This window comes from Pseudophryne corroboree, chromosome 1 (assembly GCF_028390025.1).
Source record: "Pseudophryne corroboree isolate aPseCor3 chromosome 1, aPseCor3.hap2, whole genome shotgun sequence".
In the NCBI taxonomy this organism is placed as follows: Eukaryota; Metazoa; Chordata; class Amphibia; order Anura; family Myobatrachidae; genus Pseudophryne; species Pseudophryne corroboree.
The window spans coordinates 939,046,536-939,063,368 of record NC_086444.1 but is presented as its reverse complement, the minus strand read 5'-3'; the positions used below and the strand labels follow the sequence as shown (position 1 = coordinate 939,063,368).

The window sequence follows — 16,833 nt, the reverse complement described above, 5'->3', positions numbered from 1 at the left end:
ATCCAGAAGTTTTCCACATGATTGTGAACCGTTGGGAAAAACCAAAGGTGGACATGATGGCGTCTCGCCTCAACAAAAAATTGGACAGGTATTGCGCCAGGTCAAGAGACCCTCAGGCAATAGCTGTGGACGCTCTGGTAACACCGTGGGTGTACCAGTCAGTGTATGTGTTCCCTCCTCTGCCTCTCATACCAAAGGTACTGAGAATTATACGGAAAAGAGGAGTAAGAACAATACTGGTAGCTCCGGACTGGCCAAGAAGAACTTGGTATCCGGAACTTCAAGAGATGCTCACGGAGGATCCGTGGCCTCTACCTCTAAGAAGGGATCTGCTTCAGCAGGGACCTTGTATGTTCCAAGACTTACCGCGGCTGCGTTTGACGGCATGGCGGTTGAACGCCGGATTCTAAAAGAGAAGGGCATTCCTGAGGAAGTTATTCCTACTTTAATTAAAGCCAGGAAAGAAGTGACCGCACAACATTATCACCGCATTTGGAGAAAATATGTTGCGTGGTGTGAGGCCAAGAAGGCTCCAACGGAAGAATTTCAATTGGGTCGATTCTTACATTTCCTGCAAGCAGGATTGTCTATGGGCCTCAAATTGGGGTCCATTAAAGTTCAAATTTCGGCCTTATCAATTTTCTTCCAGAAGGAATTGGCGTCAGTGCCTGAAGTACAAACTTTTGTCAAAGGTGTACTACATATACAACCCCCAATAGTGCCTCCAGTGGCACCGTGGGATTTGAACGTGGTTCTAAATTTTCTCAAATCTCATTGGTTTGAGCCTTTAAAATCGGTAGATTTAAAATACCTTACATGGAAGGTAACCATGCTGTTGGCCCTGGCTTCAGCCAGGAGAGTTTCGGAGTTGGCAGCTTTGTCATACAAAAGCCCATATCTGATATTCCATTCGGACAGGGCAGAATTGAGGACACGTCCTCAATTTCTCCCTAAGGTGGTTTCGGCATTTCACTTGAACCAGCCTATTGTGGTGCCTGCGGCTACTAGCGACTTGGAGGACTCCAAGTTACTGGACGTTGTCAGAGCATTAAAAATATATATTTCAAGGACAGCTGGAGTCAGAAAATCTGACTCGTTGTTTACATTGTATGCACCCAACAAGTTGGGTGCTCCTGCGTCTAAACAGACGATTGCACGTTGGATATGTAGTACAATCCAACTTGCACATTCTGTGGCAGGCCTGCCACAGCCTAAATCTGTAAAGGCCCATTCCACAAGGAAAGTGGGCTCATCCTGGGCGGCTGCCCGAGGAGTCTCGGCATTACAACTTTGCCGAGCAGCTACGTGGTCAGGGGAGAACACGTTTGTAAAATTTTACAAATTTGATACTCTGGCTAAAGAGGACCTGGAGTTCTCTCATTCGGTGCTGCAGAGTCATCCGCACTCTCCCGCCCGTTTGGGAGCTTTGGTATAATCCCCATGGTCCTGACGGAGTCCCAGCATCCACTAGGACGTTAGAGAAAATAAGAATTTACTTACCGATAATTCTATTTCTCATAGTCCGTAGTGGATGCTGGGCGCCCATCCCAAGTGCGGATTGTCTGCAATGCTTGTACATAGTTATTGTTACAAAAATCGGGTTATTACTGTTGTTGTGAGCCATCTGTTCAGAGGCTACTTCGTTTGTGTTATCATACTGTTAACTGGGTTCAGATCACAAGTTGTACGGTGTGATTGGTGTGGCTGGTATGAGTCTTACCCGGGATTCAAGATCCTTCCTTATTGTGTACGCTCGTCCGGGCACAGTACCTAACTGAGGCTTGGAGGAGGGTCATAGGGGGAGGAGCCAGTACGCACCATGTGACCTAAAAGCTTTTTTAGATGTGCCCTGTCTCCTGCGGAGCCCGCTATCCCCCATGGTCCTGACGGAGTCCCAGCATCCACTACGGACTATGAGAAATAGAATTATCGGTAAGTAAATTCTTATTTTTTTAATGGCTCAATGTACACAAACTTTGTTTAATACTCAAAGTTATTAAAAATATTGTACTAAATGACCTTCAGGCTGTGTGTAAAAGGTGTATATGAAACATAAATGAATTGTGTGAATGTATACACACTTTGTTTAATGCACAAATTTATAAAAAATATTGGCTAAAATTACCTTCAGGCTGCATCCTGTGCTTAGATTTAGGTCCCATCACCATAATATCTCATTATGGTATGCAATTATTCCAAAATACGGAAAAATCCGTTATCCAAAATTCCTCTGGTCCCAAGCAGGATATTATTCAGTGGATATATTCGGATATCCAGATATAGTAAAGTAAACTGAAGATGACCAAACAGAAAAAATGATTTCCATTGAAAGGGTTTATCAACTATAAATTGCACTTAGGCTGCATGTATTCAACCCTAGTACTGTCCAGTTTGTAGAAACAGGAGTAGGATACTGTATTTTCGCATGATCCTATCGTACAAAAAGGAGTGACAAGTACAAAATTAGGAATGAGATTAACAAGAACGGAAACCATAAGCAATAATACAGCTAAGAAGGGGGCTATGGGAGCTGGATGATCCAATACAAAACTATGAAGAAGGAGAATTAAACTACAGATGTGTGTGGACCCTCGTGATTTGGTTTTGCCAAAACCACCCTAAGTTGTGACAGGATCGGGCATTTTCAGGATAGTATGGCCCATGGCCATACTATCCTGAATACGCCCGATCCTGTCCAATTTCGGAAGCTAAGCAGGATAGGCCTGGTCAGTACTTGGATGGGAGACCACCTAGGAACACTGAGTACTGTGGGCAACTACTATTTGGAGGAATACTTTAACTCACCCCTTAGCCCTTATCACAGGTTGACTTTAACATCATAGAGCTTTTGGATCAGCATTGTGAATTATACTTTCACCAACCTTACCTTGAACCTTATGAATTGCCAGGTGAATCAAGATTTTTTAATATTGGACAATTAGTCTTTATTTTAATATATAAACAGAATAAATGTTAAGTTTTAAGTAACTCACCAGCACATTATTATTTTGATTTATATTTGTAGAGATTTATTTTGAAGAGTGCTCCCAAAAAGAGTCTTTTGTCTTTCTCAAGCAATCTAAAACCCAAGATTCTGATTTTAAATCCAAATTCTGAACAGAGGGAACCTCTGAATCGTGACACGTTTAACTCGGATCCCCTAAATTCGGGTGAGTTCGGATTTCTAAAAAGCCGAACCAAATGAAACACATTGAACTAAACATGAATGTATGCTGGAAAATGAAAATGCAGTGAGGTACAGTACTTCATTTAAATGAAGCAGGAGTAAATAAAGACTTACAACTGAACTGAAAGAGCTAGACTTTGGAATAATGACAAGTATAAACGTTAAGCCCAGTGAGGGGGTGCGCAGATTGATAAAGGTCTAAATAATTCTGAGTGAATTTGTATGTAATATGAATTAATGATTTGCTCAGTGATGTAATAGACCATGGGATTATATGGAATTGACCATTCACAACTATTAACTACATGGAGCAAGGAGTTAAATAGTATAATAACCGTGGGGCAATAATGAATGCTGGAAAATGAGGTACGTGAACCAAATGAAGATTTGTTCAATGAGGTGTTGAAATCAAATTTAGGGTAAGCACTAGAAAAGTGACAAATTTAACAAAAGTAGATAAAAGATGTGGGTAGGTTGAACATGTAAACTTAATGAATGCATTACTCAGAAATGACATGTAATTAACTCAGGGACTATACATTTTGGTAAATGAATAAAGGTCCGGGAGCAGAGAGTTAAATGACACAAGAATTATGAAGCAGTTCTATGTACTTTCAAGAAAATGGGTTAATAAAGTGCTGATATACTGTAAAATGTAGGCTGTGCTATGACATGCATAAAGTGACACGGGGGCAATGAGGCATTAGGATCCAATGAAGATGTGTTAATAAATTGCTAGAAACAAACTAGTGATGATAAACCGGGGGACGCAAGTAAGTAATGGCGGGGCTGGCCGTGGCGGCTGCGTGTGACAGCGAAACATGGCTGCGACCCAAAACATGGTGGGTAGTCATCTGCCTTTGCAGCTAGACTATGTAGGCAGAGGGCTACCCTAAACATGTGATAGGTTCGCCACTGTGCATATTTGAGGGGGAAGAGGGGGGCTGGATCCGGGACTATGTCAGAGTATTGGATCGTAGATGTGCGTTTTTCGCACATCTACGATCCATGCTGAAGTGGGCCCTAAATCAGTGCTAAGTGGCAGAACTTGACCTTAATTCTTGTGCAGGCGATCTCAATAGTGCGCCCTCCCCCCCCCCCCCCTCCCCCCCTCCCCCCAGTATGTTCAGTTTTAATGAAATTTTAGCTGGTTCTGGTGTACAAGCTGAATAACATGCAAGTGGGGAGTTAAATCCTGGTAAAAAGATGTTGAAATACAGTACAAAGTAATTACATGTAGGAATTCAACAGATGAAATGATAAAATAAATATGATGACATAAGAACAGACAATACCTTTTTTATAATCAAATGTGGAACCTATATTACCTGCTGTATATAGGGAAAAGCAAGAATGACTGTCATCAGAGGGTTAATCGTCTGCTTTGACCAATGGTTTCAAAATGGCAACAAGAGTCAATGACAAGCAAGTCTAATTTAGCATTGATTCCTGTGGCCGTTGATCGTCGGCTATGGCTAAAGGTCCATATGTAAATCTACCCAGGGGTTTAATTACTATAAATAATACGTCTACATGTAAGTGTAACCCCTCCCCACCGTCTTCTACCTACAGTATCTTTCCCTATATCAGCCACCGCCTGTTTCCAAAATAATGACAGTGAGGATAGGGGATATATGGGAAAGCTGTTTATGAGCCTATATATATTAAAAAGTAGCACTGACAATTATTTTCAACTGTTGCTTATCACAGCAGTAGAAAATCTGTTATCGTCACCATTTGTAAATAAAATATTAATAAGTGATACAAAGCTGCCCCTATGATACTGGCTGGGAATAATGGTACTTGATTTACAATTTTCATGGAGGGATATGTGCATGGGTAACCTGGCTAGCTGATTCATGCATTCACAATGGAAATGAAGGCCCCACTTTCAGACCTATTGCCACGGTAACCCCTTTATAGATGCACAATCACTACAAAATATTTCCTACTAAGGATAAAGTCAAACACCATCCTAATCTGCCAGAAATGCTCACTTTTGGATGAAAATGGGCTGGTGATAAAGGAGAGGCAATAAGACACAATAATTTATAAGGTGATAAAATACAAATACTGTAGCATGTAATAACATAGTGAATTCAAGATCACAGCTTTCAATAAAAATGCTTCTGGTCACAGTGATACCCAGCACTGATACAGAAGTGGAAAGGAGAGAATACATGTCAGATCCCACCCCCCCCAAACACCAATTTTCTGGGAATACCCCTAAATATTGAGGCTCTCCAGGATTTAAGGAGGAGGGACCTTCAAGATATCTCCAGTTTCAATAGCAATCTCCATAGGTATCTATAGGGACTGCAATTACTGAGATTAACAAGCTCTATAATACAATGCAATATTAACGTGTTATATTTTGTTATATTTAATCTAATTGAAGAATAAAAATAAACCTTCTTTCAAATCCATGTTTTTACATTTAAGGAGATAATAAACAATCTAGCTTTCACCAACTGATGGTCTGTACACATGGCACGATGTGTCACTGAACAACACATCGTGGCCGGCGGGGAGCGACATCAGTGACGAACGGCAGCGGGAGGGGGGGGGGGAGAGGGGGTTATTCGGCAGCGTGACATTGCTAACGACAGCCCCAGATCTTCTTGCATGTTCAAAAGATCTGGGGCTGTCATTAGCGACCCGCGGGTGCGAGCATCGCCATCGTTATCGTTCATACGTATAAACCGATGTAAACGATGTGTCGTTCCGATTGATCAGGAACGCCCACATAGTGGCTCTAATCGTTCCGTGTGTACCCACCTTAAGAATCTAGCACTCACCAAGCAGGCGCACCAAGATAGGGGCACAAAGCATTGTACTGGGGACTGTTTAGGCCCCCGCAATGCCATAGCCACAACCATTACTGCGCACACCACAAAGAAATATTTTGGCTGACTGCTACATATGCACATAGTGCACAAAAGGGATAGCCATATCCTTTCCACTGGTCAAACCTCGTAGTACCAATGTCTTAGGAGCCCTGTCATCAAATGAAAGGAAACTAATTTCATGTGAATGTTAGGAACTCTAGTACTATTTGTGTGAGATCCCTAGAGTCAGTTAGAGGGTCTTCCACCAATAACATCCCCCCACTGTTTCCTTAGTTCACGACACGTACACCGGAACTTAGGTCGCCACCTGGACTTAGGGCTTAATTCAAGGTTGATTGCAAAACAAAATTTTCTTCTAATGGGCAAAACCATGTACACTGCAGGTGGGGCAAATATAACATGTACAGAGAGAGTTAGATTTGGGTGGGTTATTTTGTTTCTGTACAGGGTAAATACTGGCTGCTTTATATTTACACTGCAATTTAGACTTCAATTTGAGCACACCCCGTTATATCTGTCCCACTTGCAGTGCACATGGTTTTGCCCATTAGAGGAAAATGTTGTTTTGCAATCAACTTTGAATTAGGGCCTTAAACCTCTAGCAGTAGTGGCTCACACAATAGACTAGAGACCACGAGACACAAACTGGGGTTCACACACCGGAGTACAGAGGGCAGTGACGTGCGATGGGGTCAGTGCCTGGTGAGGCACTGGATGAGTCACCCCTCCCATGGAGAAAAAAACAAAACGAATGGGGTTCCCCATACTTAAACAAATCTACCAGGCTGAACCAGCCAGGGGGAGTAATGCCATAGCAGGGGGGACACTCAGTGTGGGGTTCCCCTGCCATCGTATTAAACTTCCCTCAAACCAGTCATCCCAGGGCTGGAATTCCTCGGAAAGTGGGGACCCCAGAAATAAAATAAATGGAGTCCCCCCCCACCCGAGCAACAACCAGCACTGGGCTTATGCCCCGCACCCCTGGTGGCGGTGGGTTCGGGGTTATTGACATACTAATACTGTTCTTTTCAGGTGGCCTACAGGTCCCAGCAAGCCTGCCCCAGCATGCAGGCCCTTGAAGAGCCACAAGTGCCTGCATGCCCAGATATTCAGGGCCCGCTGGCACCTGTAGTCCTCCTGTAAAGAAAATATTAAAATAAATACAAGACACACTTTATTTTAAAAAGTTTATTGTACAGGGTCTTCTCCTCGGCCGGCGGCCTTTGGGCAGCTCTTTTCCATGGCCACCTCCCCAGGACTTTTGGAGTCTTCTGTCTTCACCTGGGGTCTGCCACCCCCCCAGGGCTTCCGTGTCTTCACCTGGGGAACGGCGGTCTTCGGACAGCTCTTTTCAATGGCCGCCGACTCCCCTGGGCTTCCCGACATCTTCTGTCTTCGGAAGCTCTTGTTTGCTGCCTCCCACTGGCTTTTATAAGCCAGCCTCAATGGGCGGAGGAATGACACAGCAAGCCGTGATTGGCTCATGGCGGCCATTGTAGATTTAAAAAATGAAGCTAACTGCGCCATTTTTTAAATTGGAACCGCTCCGCTGCCGAACTCTGCAAAAATGACAGGCAGGGACTGGATCCTCTTGGATCCAGGCCTGCCATCTTGCCAACTATCCCCACTGGGTCCCGCCACCGCTAACGCAGCACCTTCACCGCACATCCCACTGCCCAACCAGTGATGACAGCGAATCCATCACTGGACAGCTGTATCCAGTGACAGATCCGCTGCCCAATCACATCTGCTTGATTGACAGGGGCATGCTTTCATGTGTAGTGAAAGCACGCCCCTGTCACCGAGGCACTTAAACTAGTGCCGCTTTATATGTTATTTTCAATGGGCTTTTACTGCCCATGGCTTGGCCCTGCCCCTACCTGCCTCCCACCTCGCAGCTTTCCTATTGTCAATGGGAGGCACCGCTATCGGTGCCTCCCAAACATAATTTTAAAGTAAAAATGGTTAGCATAATACAAAGCAGATACTTCTGACACAGAATATGTGTCATAATTATCTTCTTTGTATTATTTTAACCACTAAAGTCAGGAGAGGCACTCCCTTTCCTGACTGCATGTCCCTGACAGAGGGTGAGGTCACAGCTGAGTCAGAATCTCAGCAGAGCTGATGAGGCACTGCAGAATGGAATATGGCACTGTGCAGAGAGTGCTCGTTCAGTGTAGTTGTTGCACAATGAGCGTGGCTATATCTGTATTTAAAATAGAGTTCTCACCATGTTTCAGAAGCTTGAAGAAGCACCTTTAGCTACAATAACTTTTATATAATTGTTTTGTGTCAAAATTCAATATGCTCTTTAGGATTTGTTGTCATCACTACTGGTTTGTAGAGCTTTACCTAAGGGAGTGGAGTCTAACAAGGCTTTGGTCCTTTTCAGGGAAACTTTCAAAGGAATTTAGACTTTACGAAAGGAACCTCGCTGGACAAGTTCCAGATGACTAAAGGGATATGCAACTAGAACAGGCACAGTACATAATTGGAATCCAGGAAATGGTGAGCCAAGGACCTGGATCACAGGCAGTGATTCCTATACTAGTAAATAAACCAAAAGGTAGAGGGGACAGAGAAGCAATAATCAAAAACTACTAGGCCTAGGGTCTGATACACAGGACTCTTCACACCTAGGAGAGGAGTAAGAGAGCTACTCACAAGCAGAGAAACATGGATCTGACAATGAAGAGTTTATATAGTATAGTGCAGAGTTTCTCAAATGCGGTCCTCAAGGCACCCCAACACACAAGGTTTTAAGTTTAAGTTTTGGGCAGTACAGATGGTGTAATGGTTAGCATTACTGCCTCACAGCACTGGGGTCAGTGGATTCCCACCATGGCCCTATGTACTAGCGTGGGTTTCCTCTGGGTACTCCGGTTTCCTCCCACTATCCAAAAATATACTGGTAGGTTAATTGGCTCCCAACAAAAAATTACCCCTAGCGTGAATGTGTCTGCATGTACTGTACATGTGATAGGGAATATAGATTGTAAGCTCCACTGGGGCAGGGACTGATGTGAATGGGCAAATATTCTCTGTACAGCACTGCGGAATATGTGTGTATATTAACATCTCAGTCAATTTGATTTACTCATTTGTGCTGAGCCAGGAATATACCTAAAACCTGGACCGTTGTTGTGCCTGAAGGACCGTGTTTGAGAACCTCTGAGATAGTGAAAACTGTGATCAGCTGCAGTGGTCAGCTGAGGGAAATCTGGAGAGCTGCAGATGTGTCAGTCTTCACCAAAATGGTGGTTTCAGCGCCTTTTAGAAGAGACCAAAGCTGGATCTACACATAGATGGTGGCACCCAGTGGATGGACAAGTAGCAGAGAAGACCAGAGCTCCAACCATACCAGTAGCCGCCTTCTAGACCTGGTGAGTCACCGACACACAGCTAAGCATGTTTATTAGTTTATCACTTTCTTACATTATATTTCAGAAAATCTTCCTTAGTTCTTCTTAACCTTCTTCAGTTCATTGATAATTGAGGGTAGGGTGGCCCATCCCGGGCCATTTTTTCAATCCCGGGAATCGGGATTGAAAAAATGTTCCCGGGATTGGCTGCATTTCAATGTGTGTCCCCCTCCCCCCCCCCGCCCTGCCCAAGCAAGATAACTCACAGCAATCTGGCTGGGAGGGAGGGTGGGACACTTCCTACGCGATCCGGCGGCTGTGCGGGCAGTGCAGCAGTGAGGTCCGGCAGTTGGGCAGGTGGCTGCGCAGCGTGACCTCTGACTTCACGTCACGCTGCGCAGGCCATCCAGAGCCAGGGGGGGGTAAGCAGGGGGAGCCGGGCAGCATCTGAGCATCCTGAGTATGCTCAATGCTACCCGACATATCCAAAAATAGGTTGGTGGCCAATCCCAAAATTCCCGGGATTGGAAGCTCCAATCCCGGGATTGAATCCCGGCCAATTTCAGGCCGGGATCCCACCGATCCCGGGATTGGCCACCCTAATTGAAGGCATTATTTTATGCAAAACTCTCTTAAGGTGCCACCTCAAGGGCTTTGAGGTTTGTACATGTGGCAGTGGTGTGGCAGAGTGGTGGTATAAACAGCCCAGTACTTAACCAGCGGGCTTGTTTATTCAGCTTTTGTAATTCGTACAGTCATACTCACAGTTATACATATACCGACCCTTCAGCATAGAGCGAAGCATAAAGATCACAGCCGGTGGCTGAATGTGGGTAGTGGTGCAGGACGCAAGTGGTACCAGCAGTTGCAGCAGGATGGATCTACTACAATGGTTCTAATGGTTACTGCTAGATCACAGGTTCCTAAACTCAGTCCTCAGGAACCCACATAGTTCACGTTTTCCACGTTACCCAGCAGATGTATTCATTACTCACTGATCCATTTTAAAGGATCCACAGGTGGAGCTAATTATTTCACTAGTGGTTCTGTGAGGATACCTGGAAAACATGCACTGTGTGGGGTCCTGGGGATCGAGTTTAGGAACCTGTGATCTAGCAGTAATACAGTAGCTGGGTCTCTCTGGAGCTAAGCTGAACATGACCATGTCCCTTTGTGGCACTTCATGCATGTCCACAAGTACAGACATTGGCTATAAGGATTAAAGCCTCCCTAAAGGAGCCAATATGGAGTATTGCTAGTAGCACTATCCAGCTTTTGTGAGTGTGCAGAGAATCATTGTGTGCTATTGAATTTTGAAAAAGCTTCAGTTATCTTGTAGATGGCCTTAGATGAAACTCTATAATATTCTGCAATAAAGAAGATTTCTCTATCGTCCTAGTGGATGCTGGGGTTCCTGAAAGGACCATGGGGAATAGCGGCTCCGCAGGAGACAGGGCACAAAAAGTAAAGCTTTTCCAGATCAGGTGGTGTGCACTGGCTCCTCCCCCTATGACCCTCCTCCAGACTCCAGTTAGATTTTTGTGCCCGGCCGAGAAGGGTGCAATTCTAGGTGGCTCTCATAAAGAGCTGCTTAGAGAAAGTTTAGCTTAGGTTTTTTATTTTACAGTGATTCCTGCTGGCAACAGGATCACTGCAACGAGGGACAGAGGGGAGAAGAAGTGAACTCACCTGCGTGCAGGATGGATTGGCTTCTTGGCTACTGGACATCAGCTCCAGAGGGACGATCACAGGTACAGCCTGGATGGTCACCGGAGCCGCGCCGCCGGCCCCCTTGCAGATGCTGAAGTAAGAAGAGGTCCAGAATCGGCGGCTGAAGACTCCTGCAGTCTTCTAAAGGTAGCGCACAGCACTGCAGCTGTGCGCCATTTTCCTCTCAGCACACTTCACACGCAGTCACTGAGGGTGCAGGGCGCTGGGGGGGGGCGCCCTGGGAGGCAAATGTAAACCTATATAAAGGCTAAAAATACCTCACATATAGCCCCCAGAGGCTATATGGAGATATTTAACCCCTGCCTGTATTCACAAAATAGCGGGAGACGAGCCCGCCGAAAAAGGGGCGGGGCCTATCTCCTCAGCACACGGCGCCATTTCCTCTCACAGCTCCGCTGGTCAGGACGGCTCCCAGGTCTCTCCCCTGCACTGCACTACAGAAACAGGGTAAAACAGAGAGGGGGGGCAAATTTAATGGCAATATCTTGATATATATAAAGCAGCTATAAGGGAGCACTTATTATAAGGCTATCCCTGTCATATATAGCGCTTTTTGGTGTGTGCTGGCAGACTCTCCCTCTGTCTCCCCAAAGGGCTAGTGGGTCCTGTCTTCGTTTAGAGCATTCCCTGTGTGTCTGCTGTGTGTCGGTACGTGTGTGTCGACATGTATGAGGACGATATTGGTGTGGAGGCGGAGCAATTGCCAAATATGGGGATGTCACCTCCTAGGGGGTCGACACCAGAATGGATGCCTTTATTTATGGAATTACGGGATAGTGTCAACACGCTAAAGCAGTCGTTTGACGACATGAGGCGGCCGGACAATCAATTAGTGCCTGTCCAGGCGCCTCAAACACCGTCAGGGGCTGTAAAACGCCCTTTGCCTCAGTCGGTCGACACAGACCCAGACACAGGCACTGATTCCAGTGGTGACGGTGACGAATCAACCGTATTTTCCAGTAGGGCCACACGTTATATGATTTTGGCAATGAAGGAGGCGTTACATTTAGCTGATACTACACTATAGTTTTTCCTGAATCAGAAGAATTAAATGACGTGTGTGATGAAGCGTGGGTTGCCCCTGATAAAAAGCTGATAATTTCAAAGAAATTATTGGCATTATACCCTTTCCCGCCAGAGGTTAGGGAGCGCTGGGAAACACCTCCTAGGGTGGACAAGGCGCTAACACGCTTATCAAAACAAGTGGCGTTACCTTCTCCTGAGACGGCCGCACTTAAAGATCCATCAGATAGGAGGATGGAAAATATCCAAAAAAGTATATACACACATGCAGGTGTTATACTACGACCAGCTATAGCGACTGCCTGGATGTGCAGTGCTGGGGTAGTTTGGTCAGAGTCCCTGATTGAAAATATTGATACCCTGGACAGGGACAATATTTTACTGTCGTTAGAACAAATAAAGGATGCATTTCTTTATATGCGTGATGCACAGAGGGATATCTGCACACTGGCATCACGGGTAAGTGCTATGTCCATTTCGGCCAGAAGAGCTTTATGGACGCGACAGTGGACAGGCGATGCGGATTCAAAACGGCATATGGAAGTTTTGCCGTATAAAGGGGAGGAGTTATTTGGAGTCGGTCTATCAGATTTGGTGGCCACGGCTACAGCCGGGAAATCCACCTTTCTACCTCAAGTCACTCCCCAACAGAAAAAGGCACCGACTTTTCAACCGCAGCCCTTTCGTTCCTTTAAAAATAAGAGAGCAAAGGGCTATTCATATCTGCCACGAGGCAGAGGTCGAGGGAAGAAACAGCAACAGGCAGCTCCTTCCCAGGAACAGAAGCCCTCCCCGGCTTCTACAAAAGCCTCAGCATGACGCTGGGGCTTCTCAAGCGGACTCGGGGACGGTGGGAGGTCGTCTCAAAAATTACAGCGCGCAGTGGGCTCACTCGCAGGTAGATCCCTGGATCCTGCAGATAATATCTCAGGGGTACAGGTTGGAATTAGAGACAGATCCACCTCGCCGTTTCCTGAAGTCTGCTTTACCAACGTCCCCTTCCGAAAGGGAGACGGTTTTGGAAGCCATTCACAAGCTGTACTCTCAGCAGGTGATAGTCAAGGTACCTCTTCTACAACAAGGGAAGGGGTATTATTCCACTCTATTTGTGGTACCGAAGCCGGATGGCTCGGTAAGGCCTATTCTAAATCTGAAGTCCTTGAACCTGTACATAAAGAAGTTCAAGTTCAAGATGGAGTCACTCAGAGCAGTGATAGCGAACCTGGAAGAAGGGGACTTTATGGTATCCTTGGACATCAAGGATGCGTATCTCCACGTTCCAATTTACCCCTCACACCAGGGGTACCTCAGGTTCGTTGTACAAAACTGTCACTATCAGTTTCAGACGCTGCCGTTTGGTTTGTCCACGGCACCTCGGGTCTTTACAAAGGTAATGGCCGAGATGATGATTCTTCTTCGAAGAAAAGGCGTATTAATTATCCCATACTTGGACGATCTCCTAATAAGGGCAAGGTCCAGAGAACAGCTAGAGATGGGATTAGCAATATCTCAAGAGGTGCTAAAGCAGCACGGATGGATTCTGAATATTCCAAAATCCCAATTAATGCCGACAACTCGTCTGCTGTTCCTAGGGATGATTCTGGACACGGTTCAGAAAAAGGTTTTTCTTCCCGAGGAAAAAGCCAAGGAGTTATCCGACCTGGTCAGGAATCTCCTAAAACCAGGAAAGGTGTCTGTACATCAATGCACGCATCTTCAGATGCACCTGCGGATAACCCTGTCTCCAAGGACAAGGGTATCTCTTCTGTGGTGGTTGCAGAGGGCTCATCTTTTGGAGGGCCGCAGATTCGGCATACAGGATTGGATCCTGGTGACCACGGACGCCAGCCTGAGAGGCTGGGGAGCAGTCACACAAGGAAGAAACTTCCAGGGAGTGTGGTCGAGCCTGGAAAAGTCTCTTCACATAAACATTCTGGAACTAAGAGCAATCTACAATGCTCTAAGCCAGGCGGAACCTCTGCTTCAAGGAAGACCGGTGTTGATCCAGTCGGACAACATCACGGCAGTCGCCCATGTAAACAGACAGGGCGGCACAAGAAGCAGGAGTGCAATGGCAGAAGCTGCCAGGATCCTTCGCTGGGCGGAGAATCACGTGATAGCACTGTCAGCAGTGTTCATCCCGGGAGTGGACAACTGGGAAGCAGACTTCCTCAGCAGACACGATCTTCACCCGGGAGAGTGGGGACTTCATCCAGAAGTTTTCCACATGCTAATAAACCGTTGGGAAAGACCAATGGTGGACATGATGGCGTCTCGCCTCAACAAAAAACTGGACAGGTATTGCGCCAGGTCAAGAGATCCGCAGGCAATAGCTGTGGACGCGCTGGTAACACCTTGGGTGTACCAGTCGGTGTATGTGTTTCCTCCTCTGCCTCTCATACCAAAGGTATTGAGAATCATACGGCAAAGCGGAGTAAGAACGATACTAGTGGCTCCGGATTGGCCAAGAAGGTCTTGGTACCCGGAACTTCAAGAGATGGTCACGGACGATCCGTGGCCTCTACCTCTAAGACAGGACCTGCTTCAGCAGGGACCGTGTCTATTCCAAGACTTACCGCGGCTGCGTTTGACGGCATGGCGGTTGAACGCCAGATCCTAAAAGGAAAAGGCATTCCAGAAGAAGTCATTCCTACCTTGATTAAGGCAAGAAAGGAAGTCACCGCGAAGCATTATCACCGCATTTGGCGGAAATATGTTGCGTGGTGCGAGGATCGGAGTGCTCCGACGGAGGAATTTCAACTGGGTCGTTTCCTACATTTCCTGCAATCAGGATTGTCTATGGGTCTCAAATTGGGATCTATTAAGGTTCAAATTTCGGCCCTGTCAATATTCTTCCAAAAAGAATTGGCCTCAGTTCCTGAGGTCCAGACTTTTGTCAAAGGAGTACTGCATATACAGCCTCCTGTGGTGCCTCCGGTGGCACCGTGGGATCTAAATGTAGTTTTAGATTTCCTCAAATCCCATTGGTTTGAACCACTAAAAAATGTGGATTTGAAATATCTCACATGGAAAGTGACTATGTTACTGGCCCTGGCGTCCGCCAGGAGAGTATCTGAACTGGCGGCTTTATCTTATAAAAGCCCTTATTTAATTTTCCATTCGGATAGGGCAGAACTGCGGACGCGTCCGCATTTTCTCCCTAAGGTGGTATCAGCGTTTCACCTGAACCAGCCTATTGTAGTGCCTGCGGCTACAAGCGACTTGGAGGACTCCAAGTTGTTGGACGTTGTCAGAGCTTTAAAAATATACATTTCAAGGACGGCTGGAGTCAGAAAATCTGACTCGCTGTTTATACTGTATGCACCAAACAAGTTGGGTGCGCCTGCTTCTAAGCAGTCGATTGCTCGTTGGATTTGTAACACAATTCAACTTGCACATTCTGTGGCAGGCCTGCCACAGCCTAAATCTGTTAAGGCCCATTCCACAAGGAAGGTGGGCTCATCTTGGGCGGCTGCCCGAGGGGTCTCGGCATTACAACTCTGCCGAGCAGCTACGTGGTCAGGGGAGAACACGTTTGTAAAATTCTACAAATTTGATACCCTGGCAAAGGAGGACCTGGAGTTCTCTCATTCGGTGCTGCAGAGTCATCCGCACTCTCCCGCCCGTTTGGGAGCTTTGGTATAATCCCCATGGTCCTTTCAGGAACCCCAGCATCCACTAGGACGATAGAGAAAATAAGAATTTACTTACCGATAATTCTATTTCTCGGAGTCCGTAGTGGATGCTGGGCGCCCATCCCAAGTGCGGATTATCTGCAATACTTGTACATAGTTATTGTTAACTAATTCGGGTTATTGTTTAGGGAGCCATCTTTCAGAGGCTCCTCTGTTATCATACTGTTAACTGGGTTTAGATCACAAGTTGTACGGTGTGATTGGTGTGGCTGGTATGAGTCTTACCCGGGATTCAAAATCCTCCCTTATTGTGTACGCTCGTCCGGGCACAGTACCTAACTGGAGTCTGGAGGAGGGTCATAGGGGGAGGAGCCAGTGCACACCACCTGATCTGGAAAAGCTTTACTTTTTGTGCCCTGTCTCCTGCGGAGCCGCTATTCCCCATGGTCCTTTCAGGAACCCCAGCATCCACTACGGACTCCGAGAAATAGAATTATCGCTAAGTAAATTCTTATTTTCATAGTAGAATAGATGGCAGTGAGGCATTTCACGTAGCGGAAAAATAATTCTAATTCATAACCCTTCCATGATTGTGATGATGGTGAAGAAATGTTGTGTTCAGTTCTTGTCAAGTGCAGCATTGTGCATTTGAATCAAACCACTCAACTTTAGCATCATCTGTCCAGAGGACATTGTTCTAGAAGTATGTTATTATATTCAATGTTCACTATGTGTAATTTGAGGACTCTTCTCCATGGCACTGTGTTAGTACAAATCTTAATGATTGTTCCATGCTAAACTGGGGAGAGGGTTAAACTGCTACCAAGTTTAGCACCTTGTTTTTGTTTTTTTAATACTTGGACTGATTTGCAAACTCCCCTTCATTCAAACCTTGGTTCATACTGACACGGATGGGAGGTATATAATTTTAGTTGGCAGGCTGGGGCACCTGGAAGTGACTATAGCTAATAAATCTATGGCCAACGGCGTTTTTTTTAATCCTTTTCCACATTCTCCAAAAACATAGAGCAGGTTATGTATTC

At 45.9% G+C, this 16,833-nt stretch overlaps 1 pseudogene; it reads left to right on the top strand.

Moving 5' to 3' along the window:
* The first annotated feature begins 2,657 nt into the window (after positions 1-2,657).
* Positions 2,658-2,775, top strand: LOC134944718 (5S ribosomal RNA; annotated as a pseudogene).
* The last annotated feature ends 14,058 nt before the right edge of the window (positions 2,776-16,833 follow it).